The sequence below is a fragment of the Helicoverpa armigera genome, chromosome 23 (genome assembly GCF_030705265.1).
Source record: "Helicoverpa armigera isolate CAAS_96S chromosome 23, ASM3070526v1, whole genome shotgun sequence".
NCBI lineage: Eukaryota > Metazoa > Arthropoda > Insecta > Lepidoptera > Noctuidae > Helicoverpa > Helicoverpa armigera.
In genome coordinates, this window is record NC_087142.1 from 5943137 (window position 1) to 5961077 (window position 17941).

The following is a 17941-nucleotide window of genomic DNA, read 5'->3' on the forward strand; positions in this document are numbered from 1 at the left end:
TGTAAAAAAAATAACCAAATCCATTCAGTGGTTTAGCCACAGGAGTTATTTTTCGTTTTCATAATTTACAACATCATGTGTAAAGCAGAGATAAAGTTAGGAGTATCGAATGTTTTGACCAGTTGACAGCTGTCAGTTTTCAAGGGAAAATTTCAGTTGTTTGTCATGACTGACTCTTATATGGTGTTCTAATTCTCGCACATTTTTATTCTCTTTACTTTGTTTGAAAAAAATATTTTTTTATTTTTACGTATTTTTCTTTTTTCTTTGTATTAATCGACATATATTGACCAGTATATTAACGTATTTAATTTAATGTGATTGTGAACGACACACCCGATATATTATGTACTTAGTGTACAAGCATTCGTTTAAACACATGAAACTTCATCACATAGATACTTCATCTCTATTCCTCACTCTCACTAAAGGGAGATCAAGCGTAGGATCGACACTTATGTGCTCTCCGATGCACGGGTTTATCACCACCCTACTTCCCCAACTTCAAGACTACGGGCTGCTTTATGAAAGTTCTACCCAAAAACAATGATGATGTCGTGTCATAATTCAGCACAGCCATGAAATTCCACAAATGCAATACGTAATTACACATTTGTGTAGCAACTAAATGGGTGAACTGTTAATTAATACGCCATAACAAAAGGGGAACATAATAAAGGAAACATAACACGTATTATCACAGCATTTGAACGGATTTCGATCACACACAGATTGTTGTCACGTTGTCGAATGGCGCGTAACGTGCGCCGCCATATTGTTATCGTTAAATATTTTTATCCTGTATTGCATCAGTACTGTAAATTCGTAATGTTGACCCAGTTTCAGTGGCAGTTATTTGTGACGTTCCTATAAATGAGGTGGTTGTTTATTAGAAATGCAATTTTAATTATGTTTTTGATTATTGTTGTCTTTTAAAGCCAAGCTAGTAAGTCTGACAACCAGTCTTATCTAAGGGTTGCCCGGGTAACTGGGTTGAGAAGGTCAGATAGGCAGTCGCTTCTTGTAAAACACTGTTGCTGCACTTGGTAAGACTGCAATCCGACGCCAACTCATTTGGGAAAAAAAGCTAGGCAGATGATGATTTTATTTGACTTTTGTAGTTAGCCACGGAAAATCGCAAGATTGAAAAAAAAAACATGAATTTAGAAGCAACACGAGGTTGACGCAAACGCATGTTTTCACACGCGCCGCTATGAGAAGTGAGAAAAAAAAATACTTACCTAAGTAGGTCGCGTTAGGGTTGCCAACTCAAAGTTTTTCCATGTAAGTACCTACCTATTGTTTTTTTCATTAACATCCTTTGTATCATTTATGCCTCATTTATTTTCATTAAGCCAGTTGTGAACTTACTCAATGAAAACTGGTACTCAGCTGAATCCGGTTAGACTGGAAGCCGACCACAACAGAGCTAGGAAAAGGCGGCATGAAGCCAGTTGTGAACAGGCAGTCGCTTCTTGTTTGCAAGCATCTGATGCATTTAGGGAAATCTATTTGTCAAAATGTACATGCCAGCTTTATTATACATATCCTTAAGTAAATTATGGATATTCAAGTCCATCCTTCGTTGATTGTGGGTGCGACTGTATGTTCTGTTACACACACGTTATATTTTATTTACGTTGCATATTCACGTAGATAAGTGTATTTATGTACCTATATCGGACAAAGCCGTTGTTGTTGACAGGTCACAAACGCCTACATTATGCAAAAAGATTGTTACTGGGTAGATATCAGTTTAAAGTATCTGCCTACTCGTGTATTCTTCCCACACTATATTCGATACGAGCTGCAAACGTTGAACGTAAGACCAACTCACAGACTCACAATTTTATTTAGAACCAGCCGTTTTCACCGACGTCGTTGCTTGGGAACTACTTACTGCCTGTATGGTGATAAAATACATTATAGCCTATGTTATTCGGGAAGAGTGTAGCTTTCCAGCATTGGAAGAATTTTCTTACAAATCGGTTTTGTAGTTTCGCAACCTTTAGGTTACAAACAATCAAAAAAATATTTCCTCTTTATTAAGTACATTTATTAGGTTTGATACCTACCTACATTTCAGCATATTCCCAAAATGGGATACGTTTTATTCTGTTCGGTTCAACGAGCTGTCTAGGTCTAACTGTGTTGACGTAAGTTTTCAGAAAAGTGAATGACACCCAAAAAAATAGGAATACCTTCGTGATGAAATAAATGAAAATCAAGTTATTTTTAATTCACACAGAAGTGCTCGAGAAAAGCTCGTACCTATGCGGCAGTCATTAGTGTTAATGTTGAAACTATTTCTGCAACGATGATAGGATAATAACGACTTATGACTGATGGGATGTTGCATCATGTTGCGAAACGTAATGACTAAGCCTTTTTTATATAAATACTACATCCGTGTGCGTATTTCGCTCACCCTAATTCTGGATATTCACCCTATTCTTGGATAAAAAGGCTGTCTATTACTGAAATAACTTTTCGAATCGGACCAATAGTTCCTAAAATTAGTGCGTTCAAGTAAACAAACAAGTATCAAGTTTTTATAATCGCCATTATTTTATTAGTATAAATAAAGTTTAGTTATTTTTCTGTAAATATAGATTTAGTTTTATTTAGTGTACTTATGCAAGTACACAAACTCTTCAGCTATATAATATTAGCATACATATGCACAAGTCGCATCACAACTGGCACATCAATTTCCAACTATATCCGCGTAGAATACCAAACAGTATGATGACCAGACTGTACACACAACAACACTACTTAGTAAGTACCTTTGTACATTGAGTACAAAGGTAGCATGCTCTCAAACGTGCGTAGACCGAAGTGTCTTTTCGTAGTACTTCTGAGTTTCATGGTGCAACATGTGACCAATGAGCTATAAGAAGGGCCCTTCGTGGTTCAAAATAGATTTCTTTACACGCTATAATGAGGCTTATCTTGACACAGAAAGAAAAGGGATATTTTGGCAGTGGTTTCAGGAATCAATAGATCACCATACATGATTTTCCATTAAAATATCCTTTCACAGGCTTCGTTCAGTGTCTGTTAACTTTGCACGTGTATAAACACACTATTATGTAATACAGTCTGTCGTAGTCTGTTTTTGTACGAAAATAATGTAATTAAATAAATAACAATTAATGTTTAAATAATAAGTTAAGTAATTACTTTACCCAGTGACGACATAATATAAGTATTAAGTCTAAGCACACAATAACAATAGGAGTACAAAGCCACCATGTTCTCAAACGTGCGTAGACCGAAGTGTCTCTTCTAAGTTGCATGGTGCAACATGTGCTGGCCAGGCATTGTTCGATAGCACCAGCCTACAAGACCTGTGAGCTATAAAAAGGGCTCTTTGTTCAAAATAGATTAGTTTACATGGTCTTACGAAGCTACTCTTGCTATCGGTAAGGAAAGGAAATAGCCTTTTTGATAGTGATATTAAAAATGAATAAGGTATTATTCTGATCTGACGGTGCTGCCTGTTGTTCGAAAGAGATACCGCGGCCCTGGTACATAAATGGCCTACGACGGAACACGACGGTTTTTAGTCAGTAAGAGTTTGGACACTCCCTCACCGCTGCTAACCCACAGCGGGAGGGATCATTTAGATGATTTTTGATGTCGTTAAAAAAAATGAAGGTATTATTCTGATGATTTTCCACCATAAAATAGGTATCACAATATATCCTCCTTCAATAGACTTTGTGCCGTGTTTGTCTGCTCTGCACGTGTAGGTACAAACACATAATGATGCAACAAAGTGTGTCGTAGTCTGTTATTGTACGAAAATACTTTAATTAAATGAATAGTTGGGTATCTGAATATAAGTCAATTACTTTATGCGGTTACTACTTAATCTGTTAAGTCTAAGATAGCTGTGTCATCATTGATTGAAAATTGTAATACATATCTACATACTGACTGTGCATATTGTTACAATTAACCTCAGATAATCACAATAAAATAAATCCATACATGTACTTAAACATTTGATTTGTCTTTACATACTTTCTACCGTAAAATTTTAAATACCTAATTCATTTACTTGAGCAACATGTAAAGGAGGTCTAACTAATCTGGTCTATCGTGTACTTGCAGAATATTTAGTATACCTATTATTTCGAAGCAAAAATTACCAAAGATTATTTATTTTCGTCAACCAACCTTTAAAGCGTTCTAAGATAACTTATTACTACGCGAGGACTTTATTCGTACACTTAGTTGCGGAATATTTTGTACATATTTCGAAACGAAAGATTCACAGTTCACAAACCAAAGTTATTTAGTTCTTCTAACTTTTAAATAATGTATCAAATTCAGTCAGCGTCTCAGTCAGTACCTATTGGCAACGTGGGAGCGAGTTCTACCTAACCTGGTTCGTACACTTAGATGCAGAATATTTGGTACAGCTATTGGTACGTATTTCGAAACAAAATACCTATATTAAAATTATTTTATTCCTCCAACCAACCTATAAAGCGTTTCAACTTATAAATAATGTATCAAAATCAGTCCGCGCTCACAACGTGGGAGCGAGGTCTACCTAAGCTGGTTCGTACACTTAGTTGCAGAATATTTGCGTCGTCGGGCACGTTGCGAGCACAGCATGGGTAACAACGTGACTTGGTGTATATTTCACGACCGCTGAATTATACGGCACATGATAATATTTGACACGATTTTCCATTGACTGTGTAAGCTTTGTTTACTATTTTTGTTTTTGTTGTTTGTTGTTTTGGGTAGGAAAATGTGTTATTGAATTAGATTTCTTAATATTGTTTGATAGCTAGATATGTTTAGTGCTGAAGTACTTTTGATATATCCGATGAATCTTCGCTCTCTAATACTTTATATAGCCAGAGTAATTTAATACTTATGATTAAGAAATATGCCTCAATTAGTGATTAATGTGATTACAGCAATATAATATAAAGTAGGTAACACCAGAATGAAGAACAACGAGCTATTATTTTGATCCATTTATTTGATTTGATTTTGATTTGATTATTTTGACCTATCGATTGTATTTAATCTATAAGTAAGTAGCTCAATGAAGCCTTTGTCTTTTATATTGGACAAAGTAGCAGAGAATCAGTAAAACGTTATATCCTAACTTGCAGTTAGTGACAAAAAGTAGGTAGCTGTTATCAAAAACCTACACTACAAAAAACGATATTAATCAAATAGAAACAAAACTGCTCAACACTCCAAACAATTGGAAAATAGAAAATAAAAATAATACCAAAACAAAATGAAAACATAGCGATTAAAGTCACACGCTCGGTCCACGCCAGTTTAAGCACGTGCTAAATAAATGTGTGAGAAACCGATAGCTCGGCCTGTCACGTTACGCATGAAGGTGCTGCTTTATCATAGGCCTAATAATCTACAGTCTACAGTAAACTACGTGACTTGGGACTACGGGCTACGGGCTACTGACTACGGGCTATGGACTACGGGCTACGAATTCGGGTTATACGCCGAGAAGAAGACTACTGAGCTACGGAGTTTTGGTGTAAAGTCTGTAGGTTCACTTTTGAGATATGAAATGGATCTCCTGGTCAATGAGAATAGGTTTCGAGCTGTGAAATACGGGTGACGGTGTGAGTTACAGTCTACAGGAAAATATATTGGGCTGCGGAGGCCGACTACGGGCTACGACTAATTGGTTACAGGCTACGGTTTTACACACTACTTGCGTCTGATAATATAATTTATTATTATAACTTTGTTAGTTTTCTGCAACTATGTACACACAATGGTTAACGCTAACACGCATCTTAATGTTTAAGTGGTTTGTGCCATTGTAATTGTTAAACAAACTTGTTCTTTTATCATTTTGAAATACAGAAAAAACTGTTTATGTAATAAATACCTACTTAGTTTTTGTTCAAAGTCCTTGTTTTTTGTCAGCATACTAAATCACTTTGATTGTTTATTCTAGATTGTACTGTTTTAATTACAACAATAAATTTAATCCCTTCAGAAATTTTAAAAGCCTAACAATTCACACTATAGTATAATATTGTTATATATATTGTGATTCAACCTACCATTTACTTCAGACCAAGTACACAAGTAAGTACAAAATGACTGATAAGGAATGCCCACAAACGATACATGAAGTACATAGTTTCTTATCTACTACTTACTACGGCGTACGTTACAACTGCACTTACTATTGTTTCCAACTGGGACGTCAATTGAATTGCAATTGATACGCTAGTCTTGTTATTTCTTATCTTGTACTTATATTTTCTAGATTTTTCGATATGTTGAGCTGTATTCTGGAGAATTAAAGATGTCAAAATACTATTTTGGTAATTAAATTAATGGCCCATTTATCGACGAAGGCTTTTAGCTTCTTTTTATCAGTGTACGCGGAGCATTTCCCACAGGATGGGGGTAAAATCACTGTCAAAAGAAATCCTTCTGTTTCATGGTTTTCTTTACAAAAAATAATTGATAACTATTAGATTACAAAGTACTAATTAAGTTAGCAATCACACAACAATTTAAGCACATCACAAAACAGTGATAGCCATATGCGTGCATCGCAACGCTTAATCTTATAATGACGTACCGTTATGGCAATGACAAATCGGCATACAGCCAAGAATGTCATGTTGACTATCGTTGAATGAAACGTGCGCTCACAACTGGTGGTATCAGGTGGCTCCGAAGATGGCGACACTCCATAACGGACTTCTAGATAAGTGGTGAAGTCTTTATTTTAAACCTGATCCTAATAAAGGTTACTGCTTTTCAGTACCTATGTCTGTAGCGCATACTTGAAGAACTAGCTTTCGACAGCGGTTTCAACAGCGTCCCATGGTAACTACTTCGTGCGTTCGGATAAATAGCTAAGCTTCCCCGGTAAACGGGCTATCTAATACTGAAATATTTTTGAAATCAGTCCAGTAGTTCCAGAGATAAGCGCGTTCAGCCAAATAAAGTAGAGATATAGGTAGGTGCAGTTCAGGATGGAACCGCGGGGAACGGCTACTTTCATAAATATGGGTGTGAAACTTAACTTTTACTTTCAAGGATAGTTGCCCAACCAAATATCCTAGCCTGTCATCACATACATACAATATGTGGCTCACACGTAACACCGCGATGTTTTTCTCAAGATTAGCACGAAGAAGACTTTCTAAACAGAAGGTCTTATGTCCGAGACCTGTCACGTGCATCGACATGTGTTCGCTTATCTCTTAATCCGTCGCTTGTAGACAATATGTACTAAGTATGTAGTGCACGACATACGTTAGCGTACGTGTATATTACGTATTATTGATTTATGTGTATAAGTATACCTATTTGTACATCATTGCATCGCATATATATACGACATACATAACGTCATCGCTGTTATTCGAATTGCCGATTTATATTTGTTTAAGATAGAAGAGTATGGAAGGAATATAACATACTGCGCCGACCCCAAATAAAATTGGGATAAGGGCAGAAGGATGATGATGATAGCTCACTGGATGCCAATGATTTATAACTGACCAACTTTTTGGTTGATGACGTCGGAAAAAGTGACATTGAGAAATAGTGAGATTACATTGTTACAATAATTACGTAGCTAGAATTCGAGTATTACCTCCAATAATTACTAGCTCTTTCGCCTACGTCATTTCAATAATAGAACTCATAACCCCTTGACCGATATACCTACTACATAGGAAAGGCTAGGGTAAGTCCTTTCTAGGAACCCTACCAATCATAGAACTACATAATTAATATAACACATAACTTTGTCAATGGCTCGGGAGAAAGTTCCACATCAGGTATGGGAGTATGGAAGAACACATGCTGCGCAGACCCTAACAAAATTAGGATTAAGGCACGAGGATAACGATGAAACATTGATAATAAAACTTATTTTCATTTTAACGTCGTTTCGTTAATAATACAGAGTTGCCAGTAAACTTGTTTACTATTTTATGCACGTTGGTATCGACGTGGCTCGCGGCCAAAGAAATGTTGCTTTCACGTGTTGTAGAGTAAACAATTTAGCTGCGTAAGAAAACATCAATTATGGGGATCATTTTATCTGTATTTAACAATGAAATGTTGATGCAAAAGCCATTTAATACTTTTTATCATAATACTTCGGTCCATAAAATTTTTCGTCATTAATAAATAAGGACTGTAGAAGTAGCATACCAGCTCCTAAATTCTATACCAATTCCTTAGTGCCACGTCTAAGGTCGTCAGTCGGATTTGAGAAAACTCTTACGCTACGTCTAACTCTTACACTACTAACTCTTGTTACGTGGGTAAATCTGCTCATTTGGTAAGAAGAAGACTTGTTCTTGTTAATGATGAGCAAAGGAGCCAGAAAATACAAGAAATATTCATTCAAACGACATATCAAATTAAGTACCTATAATAAATAGTAAAACAATAAATAGTTTCCTCATCGGAAGTCGATGGCTAATCGTTTCACGTTGCACTACAAACGGTCTATTGTTCCAGTACAGTTAGACGTGCGCCTGCGCTGCGTCAAATGAAACGTCGGCGTTGCGTCGGAGTCGTGACGAATTGCGACGTAGCTGCTACTCGTATGCAATCGGAATCTAGGAATCTGTAGGGCTGATGGTATTGTTTATATAAACATTATTGATATATTTTATTATCAGACTTGATGAAAGAATGCTTGTTAACCCGGATAGGTGAATTCTAGCAGTCGCTCTGGATCAAACGGTACCTAATACTCAGTTGCATCTGATTGGATTGGGAACTGAACCCTGCATAGCAGGACAGATAATAAATAATTTACTTAGAAACTATTTGAAAAATAATGATTTCCACACTCCAAATACCAACGTGCTAGAGCAATTCTGTACTCTGACTGTGCAATGTAAAATAATCAAACAGTAAATGTTTGAAGGAAGATACTTTTAGTATGACACAAGCACGGGATACAAGTTATTTCTCTATAACTATACATAAATCCTCAACTTAAGCTAGCAAACACTCCAGTTCTAACACCATTCATTCTCAATCGTACAATATTCTATGTATGTTATTAATACCGATATCCGTAAACATCTGAGCACTGAGCACATGATTCAGAACGTTATTGTTCTGGTGACGGCCCTACACTGTCGCATGCAGTACAACGTGATATTTACCGTAACGAGAGCCATTTGGAACCTGCCTCAACCGCGTGCTTTCGAACTAAATGCAAAGTCTACACGAATTTTAATAACAATACAATATTATTGTGAATAAATTACACGTAGACAATGTGGGAATTAAATTACAAGCAATTTTTTTTGTATTGTCGAGCAAAAATTTTCCACGGTGTGTTTTATTGAGCCGTGTATATTTTTAGGCGTGGTTGATTTTTTAGTGTTTTATTTTTATGTTATTTAAATATGCATGATGTTTAAAACGATAGAATATTTTTATCCTTTTTCTATTTCTGTAATTGAGAAAGTATTTATTGACTTAGCGATGGGATTTAGCCTTCATTGATTTTGCAACAGAAAATTGCATCGACTTTTTATGAAAATAATTGGGTAAAGACTATTCCTTTTTTGAATATCGACGAAAAAATGTCATAGGTATCACAAAAATGAAAGCAGCCCGGTATGCGGAATGGAAAATGATAAAATATGCGATTACCTGAAATCTATTTTTGATTAGGTACTTTACCAGTTATGAGTGCATTTTCATTATTAGTTGGGAATTAAGATTAAAATCGGAAAAATAATATTCGTCGTTTATCATGATAATTTCAATTCATTACAAACAGTGATAGATAAGAAACCAAAATTACAAAACAAAATAGTTCAGTTTTTTTATTATTGCTTTGACATGACGACGTATATACCAACTTGAGTATCCAGGTTCTATAGCAAGAACTGGGGTATTTGCAATCATGAAAAACTGAGCTATTTCTGATCTAGACTACAAATAATACATATTTATAATTGAAAAAATCAGTCTATCTGTCGCGCTTTCTTTATAAGACTACCAATTTGAGCAAAAAGTCTACTAAACGCAAAGATAGGACGTAGGTCCCCTTATTTAGGTGCGGGAAGTCATTATAACGAGACGTGGAATCACAAGAAACAGTTAATATATTCTAAAACCATAAACGAAGCGAATCGTACACTATAATACGAGTTAACAACTAACAAAAAAACAATAGGTACCTACATTCCACTGCGGAAGAGTCTATTTATATACTTACAATATATACAAATACCTGTTATATACGTTTATTATTAACGTACACTGGTTCGCACGAAAACCGACCGTCTTGCACGTGGCCCCGCATGCACGAATAGTGGTGACGTCAGTGATATCATTATCATTTACGTTCTAAATCTGGATTACGTTTTCTTATGGATTTTTGGCATAAATAACAATGTGTATAGACATAGTATACTTGTAAGTACATAGAGGAAAACCCATTTGTACATCTTTGGCAGTAGTACGCGTAGTGAGAAGCCTGTAAGTCTGACAACCAGTATTACTTACCTTGTTGAGGATGTCAGACAGGCAACCGCTCCTTGTAAAACACTGATACTCAGCAGCCTCCGGTTAGACTGGAAGCCATAAAGTAAATAACCACTAGAGAGCGCACTCGCCAATTTCTTCTAAGAACACGACTCACCGCTGCGGGCGGGGGGACGCGACATAATCCGCGGCTACTATTGGTCAGTTCAAGGTCGCTACTAAAGGATCGTACTGATCGTAGCCTTATAGTACGCGCAAAATCACTAACTTTTGGCGAGCGTCGGGGCACTGTATGCGCAGTCAAGTGGTTTTATAGTCTTTGCTGGAAGCCGACCCTCACATGAAAAAGTTAGGCAGATGATGCTACATGGAGGAAAATTCTTGTAACGTGGGGAAATGAAAGAGATTTTCATGAAATAGATTTGAGGAGACGAAATTAATATTCGGCTTTTATCGAATTCGACTAAAAAAAGATTCGCTATTTACTTTTAGCTTCATCTTTCTCTTGCAGTCTTCGCAAAGTTTCCTGAAAGTAAAGGGTGTGTCTTACTCTTAACTCAATTGCGTGGGCGTTTACAAGGCGTGTGCACTCATAAATAGGAGGCTGGGCGTTTTAGTACCATAATTATTCTTAATAAAGAATCCTTTGAAACAACTGTGGTAAAACAGTTTTTCTGTAAGTTACGAATCCATTTTTCGCTTTCCAGTTTTACTCAATAAATCGTTTATAAAATATCCATTAACTCTCTGGAGAGCTTTCGATGGAAAATCCATTCCATTTCAGTCCAGAGAGCTTTCAAATCGAATTACTGTCGGAACGGGACCAAACTCAGTTATCGTGAAATGCTGATAGGAACGAACATGATGGCACGTGTCTTATATGTATATGAGAGCACACACACATAGACAATGATGTGTCATAGTACGTGTGTGGTGTATGTTCGCCGAAGCATCGTTTTTTCTAAGAACTTTTGGCGTAAATAGTCGTCACATGTTGAATGCAGGTGACTGTATATTTGTCATATTTTTGGTTGCACCTGTATTTTTGTAGTATATCTCGTATTTATTTTGGCATAGGTATGACATAATTAAGCACGTGTAGAAAAACAAGTGAAGTACGTTGGCGGAAGAACGTTTAATTTTCCTGTCTAACTTCTAGTGTAAGATTTCCGAAGCGTTAAACCATTTCCCGTATCGCTTTTCCAAAACTTTTCCAATTCTCTTACTGAAGACATAGTTTTAAATCGGTATGCAGCCACTTTTCCGGGAATCCTATAACATACGAGTAATTTTATACAACAAAAATATTGAAAAATACTCACACATTTTGTTTTAAAAATTCAAACTGCAGTTGAATTACACTGAATCTGAATATTTGATAAGAAAATTGAGGTCAGGGATGTTAGAGTATTGCAGTAAGATTGTTATCGCCATCAATATTGTTATCAGAACCCACGTAGTTTAACTGACGAAAATAGAAAACTGCATATTTTAATACGAACGGATTTTAAATTCGAATCGCAGCATACTTTGGAGACTCGATCTCACTAGGTAACTCATTATTTATTACATTTTTAAACATTCATTATTTACGAAAATATTTACTAAGACTAGAAGTTTACAACCTGCCGACTGAAATATATAAGGTAAAACTAAAAATCATTTTGATGGCCTGAAAAAATACGTAACAAAAATTTGCTCGTTAAATCGCGCATGCCTATGCGTGTGCTCTTATATAACGAGTGATGCATTCTCTGATAATAAATAATGTTCCTACCTCCGTCTATACTACTGAACGGTACATTGCATCACGCTGGACAGTGTTCACACAACGTGTCATGACTCAGGTGGTCTCACGTTGTAAAATTAAGCAAATTCTTTAAACATGTGGACAGTACATCTGTATAATGAATTCAAACTAAGCGTGTTGACATCTTTGAGTATACACGGGTACATAACACATCCCACGCACACACAGACATGCACAAATCACAATGAGAAAAGATTTATGTTGTAATATTTTGATTTTGCGCCTTGTACTCAATTTCCCTTGTTCCATTCAGCATAGTTATAGTTTTGTATTTTTTAATCTATGGTTTCTCTCTGCTCCGTGGACATTACTAGCCGGTGTATTGTAAATGATAATTATTAAAGTTTTTGCTATTTTTACTAAGTAAAACTACTTGTTTCATTAAAAAGTCATTAGGTTATGGGCCCAGAGTGTCCGATTAGTTAAAATCAGTGAATAAAAGTTAGTAAACTCAGTATTCTAAAAGTTCGAAATTCACAAAGCCGCAAACGCAACGTGCTCGGTTAAAAGACTTTTCCGACAACAACATGTCGTCGTCAAATAACTCATTGGCATTAATAGAGAAATTAACCGGCCGTGAGAATTACGCGACATGGCGATTTGCAGTCAAAACTTACTTGGAACACGAGGAACTATGGGATTGCATCGAAAATCCACCCAAAGAACTCGACAAAAAGCGTGACACCAAGGCCAGGTCAAAGATAATTCTTCTGGTGGATCCCGTGAATTATATTCATATTCAAGAATCCACTACTGCTAAGGAGGTTTGGGACAACTTATCCCGTGCTTTTGACGATTCAGGACTTACACGCCGGGTTGGCCTACTGCGAGACTTATGCAATACTACACTAGCAGGATGTTCAAATGTAGAGGAGTATGTCAGCAAAATAATAACCACAGCACATAAATTAAGGAACATTGGCTTTCATGTAGACGACGAATGGCTTGGTACACTCTTATTGTCCGGCCTTCCTGAAAGTTACAAGCCAATGATAATAGCAATCGAAAGTTCAGGTATGAAGATTAGCTCTGATTCCATAAAATCTAAACTTCTACAAGATGTTAAAGAAACTGTAACTGATTCAACTGCTTTTGCTTCGAAGTTTAATAAGTTTCAGAACAAAAATAAACGATTTTCAAAAGGCCCTCGCTGTTTTACATGCAACAAATATGGTCATAAAAGTCCTGACTGTAAATCAAAACCTAATAAGAACCAAGAAGGTAAAAACAACCAATCATCCTATGCGGCTGTATTTATTGCATCTTCTGGTTACTCTGATGACTGGTATATTGATTCTGGCGCCTCAGTACACATGACCAAACACAAGAATTTGTTCATAGAAGAAACAAATCCAGATATAAAAACTATTAAAGTTGCTAATAACAAGTCATTATCTGTTCACAGCTCTGGAAAAATAAGCTTATGTGTTCATAATGAGAGAGGTCAACAAAATGAAATATTGATTAAAAATGTGCTCTATGTACCTGAACTAGCTACAAACTTGCTGTCAGTAAGCCAAATAATTAAGAATGGCGGCCAAGTGGAGTTTAATAAAAATGGCTGTATTATACTTAACCAAGATAATGTTGTAGTCGCAACAGCAAGCTTGATAAACAATATGTATCGCTTAAACGTGTCTGCAGCACATGCATGCATATCAGATGTTATTGAGCAAGATGTGTACCTGTGGCATCAAAGAATGGGGCACCTAAACTTTCAAAGCTTGAATAAATTGAGTGAGAATGCTGCCGACTTAAAGCTTGGTGTACCTGCAAACAATGTGAAATGTATAACGTGTCAGGAAGGAAAACAAACACGTTTACCGTTTAAAACTCAAGGGTCTCAGAGTAAAGACTTGCTTGAACTAATTCACTCCGATGTTTGTGGACCAATGGAAACGCAGTCATTTGGCAAGGCCAGATATTTTGTGACATTTCTTGATGACTACTCAAAGAAAATATTTGTATATGTCATGCATAACAAATCTGAAGTGCTGGAAAAATTCACTGAATTCAAAAAGTTAGTTGAGAATCAGTTAAACCGTACAATTAAAATTCTCAGATCCGATAATGGACTAGAATATGTAAACAAGAATTTTTCAAAATTTCTTAAAGAATGTGGAATAAGGCATCAGACAACCACACCTTACACTCCACAACAAAATGGCACAGCCGAAAGGATGAATAGAACATTAATAGAGAGAGCAAAGTGTATGATGTTAAATGCCAACTTACCTAAAGTTTATTGGGCTGAAGCAATTCACACCGCTGCTTATATCATAAACCGTTCTCCAACTAAATCTCTGTGCTATAAGACTCCTGAAGAAATGTGGACTGGACAAAAGCCCAACGTTAGCCACATGAGGACATTTGGATGTGAGGCAATGGTTCACTTGCCAAAAGAGAAAAGGAAGAAGTTGGATTCAAAATCACAAAAAATGACTTTCATTGGATATTGTGAGAACACAAAAGGGTATCGCTTTTTATTGCCTAACTCAAAAATTGCTATTAAAAGCAGGGATGCTGTATTTCTGGAGTCAACAGTCAAAAGAGACTATGTGCCCATTGAGTTGAATACTAATGAGAGCAGTACACATAGTGAACAAATTTTAAGTGATGATGACTCATTTAACACTGTTAATGAGAGCAAATCTGACAGTGAGTACTTCCCAGATGAAAGCATAGAATCTTCACCAGAAAGACAAACTATAATCAGAACAAGAAGTCAAGTTTTAAAGTCAAAGAAACAAGAAGAAAGCTCTTACCTGTGTTTTGATGAACAATTATTAAATTATGAGGTTCCTGATAACTATGAACAAGCAATGAAGTCTGTTGATGCTTCAAAATGGATAATGTCAATAAAAGAAGAGCTTGATGCTCATCAACAAAATAAAACTTGGACATTAGTTGATAAAACTCCTGATATGCGAGTAATTGGATGTAAATGGGTATTTCGCATCAAGGAAGAATGTTCTGGACCAAGATACAAGTCTCGGCTTTGTGCGAAAGGTTACTCACAAACCAAAGGTATTGACTATCAAGAAACATTCGCACCTACTGTGAGGTATGATTCAATTCGTTTATTACTGTCTGAAGCTGCCCAACATAACCTTCAAATAATACAATTAGACATAAAAACAGCTTTCCTTTATGGTGAGCTTGTAGAAGACATATACATGACTGTACCTGAAGGCTTAACTTGCAATACTAATAAGGTATGTAAGCTGAATAAATCATTATATGGCTTAAAACAATCTCCCAGATGCTGGAACTATAAGTTTGATTCAGTTTTAAAGAAGTTTGGGCTTGTTAACAGTAAAGCTGACCAGTGTGTGTATGTAGGCACTATTAATGGAGAAAAATGCTATCTGTGCTTATATGTCGACGATGGACTGATACTCTCTAAAGATATGTCAACCATAAAGGAGTTAATTAATGACTTACAGTCAATATTTGAAGTAAAGACTTTTCCAGTCAAAAATTTTGTTGGTATGGAAATAATAAAACAAGATACTTATATCTTTATACATCAATTAAGCTATATTGAAAAGCTATTGAATAAATTTAATTTAAATGAATGTAAACCTAACAGTATTCCAGCTGATCCACATACAATATTGGAAAAAGGTGAAGGTGAACCAGAAAAGAACATTCCATATCGGGAAGCTGTTGGATCATTGATGCACCTTGCTACAGTAAGCCGACCTGACATTTCCTTTGCTGTAAGCCTGGTGAGTCGATTTTTAAACTCTTATAATGAAACTCATTGGAATGCTGTGAAGAAAATTTTCAAGTATCTAAAAGAAACTAAAGAGTATGGTATCTATTACATACAGTCATCTGATCCCAATATTGTCATGGGGTATAGTGATGCAGACTTTGCTAATGACCCTAATACAAGACGTTCGGTTACTGGATATGTATTTATTAAAAATGGAGGAGCAGTGACATGGGCCTGTCAAAAACAACAAACAGTGACACTATCGACCACTGAAGCAGAATTTATGGCAGCCTGTGCTGCTACAAAGGAAGTCATGTGGATTAAACAGTTACTATCTGATATTGGTGAATTTAATCAAAAGTCTGTATGTTTAAATTTAGACAATCAAAGTGCTATCAGTGTAATCAAAAATACTAACTTTCACAAACGGTGCAAACATATAGACATTAAGTTTCACTTCATTAAAGAAAAATACTATGATAAGGTTATTGAATTAAACTATGTGTGTAGTGATGAGCAATATGCTGACATTTTTACCAAACCTTTAAGTAAAGTTAAGTTTTGTTATTTAAGAGATAAAATTGGACTTAAGTCTAATGATGTAGTCATTAGCAGTTAGTTATTGTATCAGTGTTGATCTCTTTTGTCAATATTTAAAATTAATATTTTTTTATGAAGGCTTAAATTCAGGGAGAGTGTTGTAATATTTTGATTTTGCGCCTTGTACTCAATTTCCCTTGTTCCATTCAGCATAGTTATAGTTTTGTATTTTTTAATCTATGGTTTCTCTCTGCTCCGTGGACATTACTAGCCGGTGTATTGTAAATCATAATTATAATTATTAAAGTTTTTGCTATTTTTACTAAGTAAAACTACTTGTTTCATTAAAAAGTCATTAATTTAAAATGATGCAGAAATTATTCCCAAGTGCCCGCGAGGTTCGTGTGTTCTGAAGATGTGTATGTGTGCGTGCGCGATTCGGCAGATGTATACAGTGGTACGTATGTTTTGTTTGCGATATGTAAGTGTTAGTCAACGTGCGTGGTGACTCACGGACCGGCCCACGTTGCGCCCGCGCTGCGCCGCGCGTGACGTCACAGACAACGTGCGTGAACTACGAGCTACGATGTTAAGACGTGTTAGAGGTGGCACTTTTCTCTCTCTCTAATTGATATTATTTATTTACTATGGTATAAATAATTCAAAAATTAATTTGTAGGAATAGTCATTAAAAAGCAATGAATATAGGCTGAGATATGTTCATCAAAAATCTTATTCTAAAAGTACTTTCAGCATACTAAAAACTCCTACTAAAACCGCTAATCAATTATTATCAATTACTCATCTATTCCGCCCACGTGGCCGTCTACATTTTTCCTAACACCTCACTATCTTGACGTACACCTAACATAACACGTCTAATCGCTTCGTACTTCCACGTGCGGTAGACAGTGGTCTCTGGTACATCGAACACGTGTTTTTTCATGCGAGGTGAGCGCTCCCTAGCAAAACGTCTGGCTTTGAGTATTGCCATTACGAAGGGTAAATGTTGCTGGGAATGTGGGAGATTTGTGGGGGAAATGGGAAGTGTGAGAATTGTTTTAAGTGGTGGGTAATTGGGTGTGCGTGAAGAATATGTTTATGAAATGTAATGTCACAATTTATTGAATAAGTATGAAATTAAGCAATGATAATTTATACTAGCAGTTATGATGAACAAAAATTTAATTAAAAATTGATAAAATATGATGAATTAAAATAGGTTTGTTTAAGCTTTTTCCGGATTGAAAGAAAATTAAGATTCATTTTTTAAGCACAAATAGACTTAAATTGTAATTAAAAAAATAGAATGACCTAGACGCAAATATGTCACTGAAGTATATATTGTAGTTTTCCATCCATCA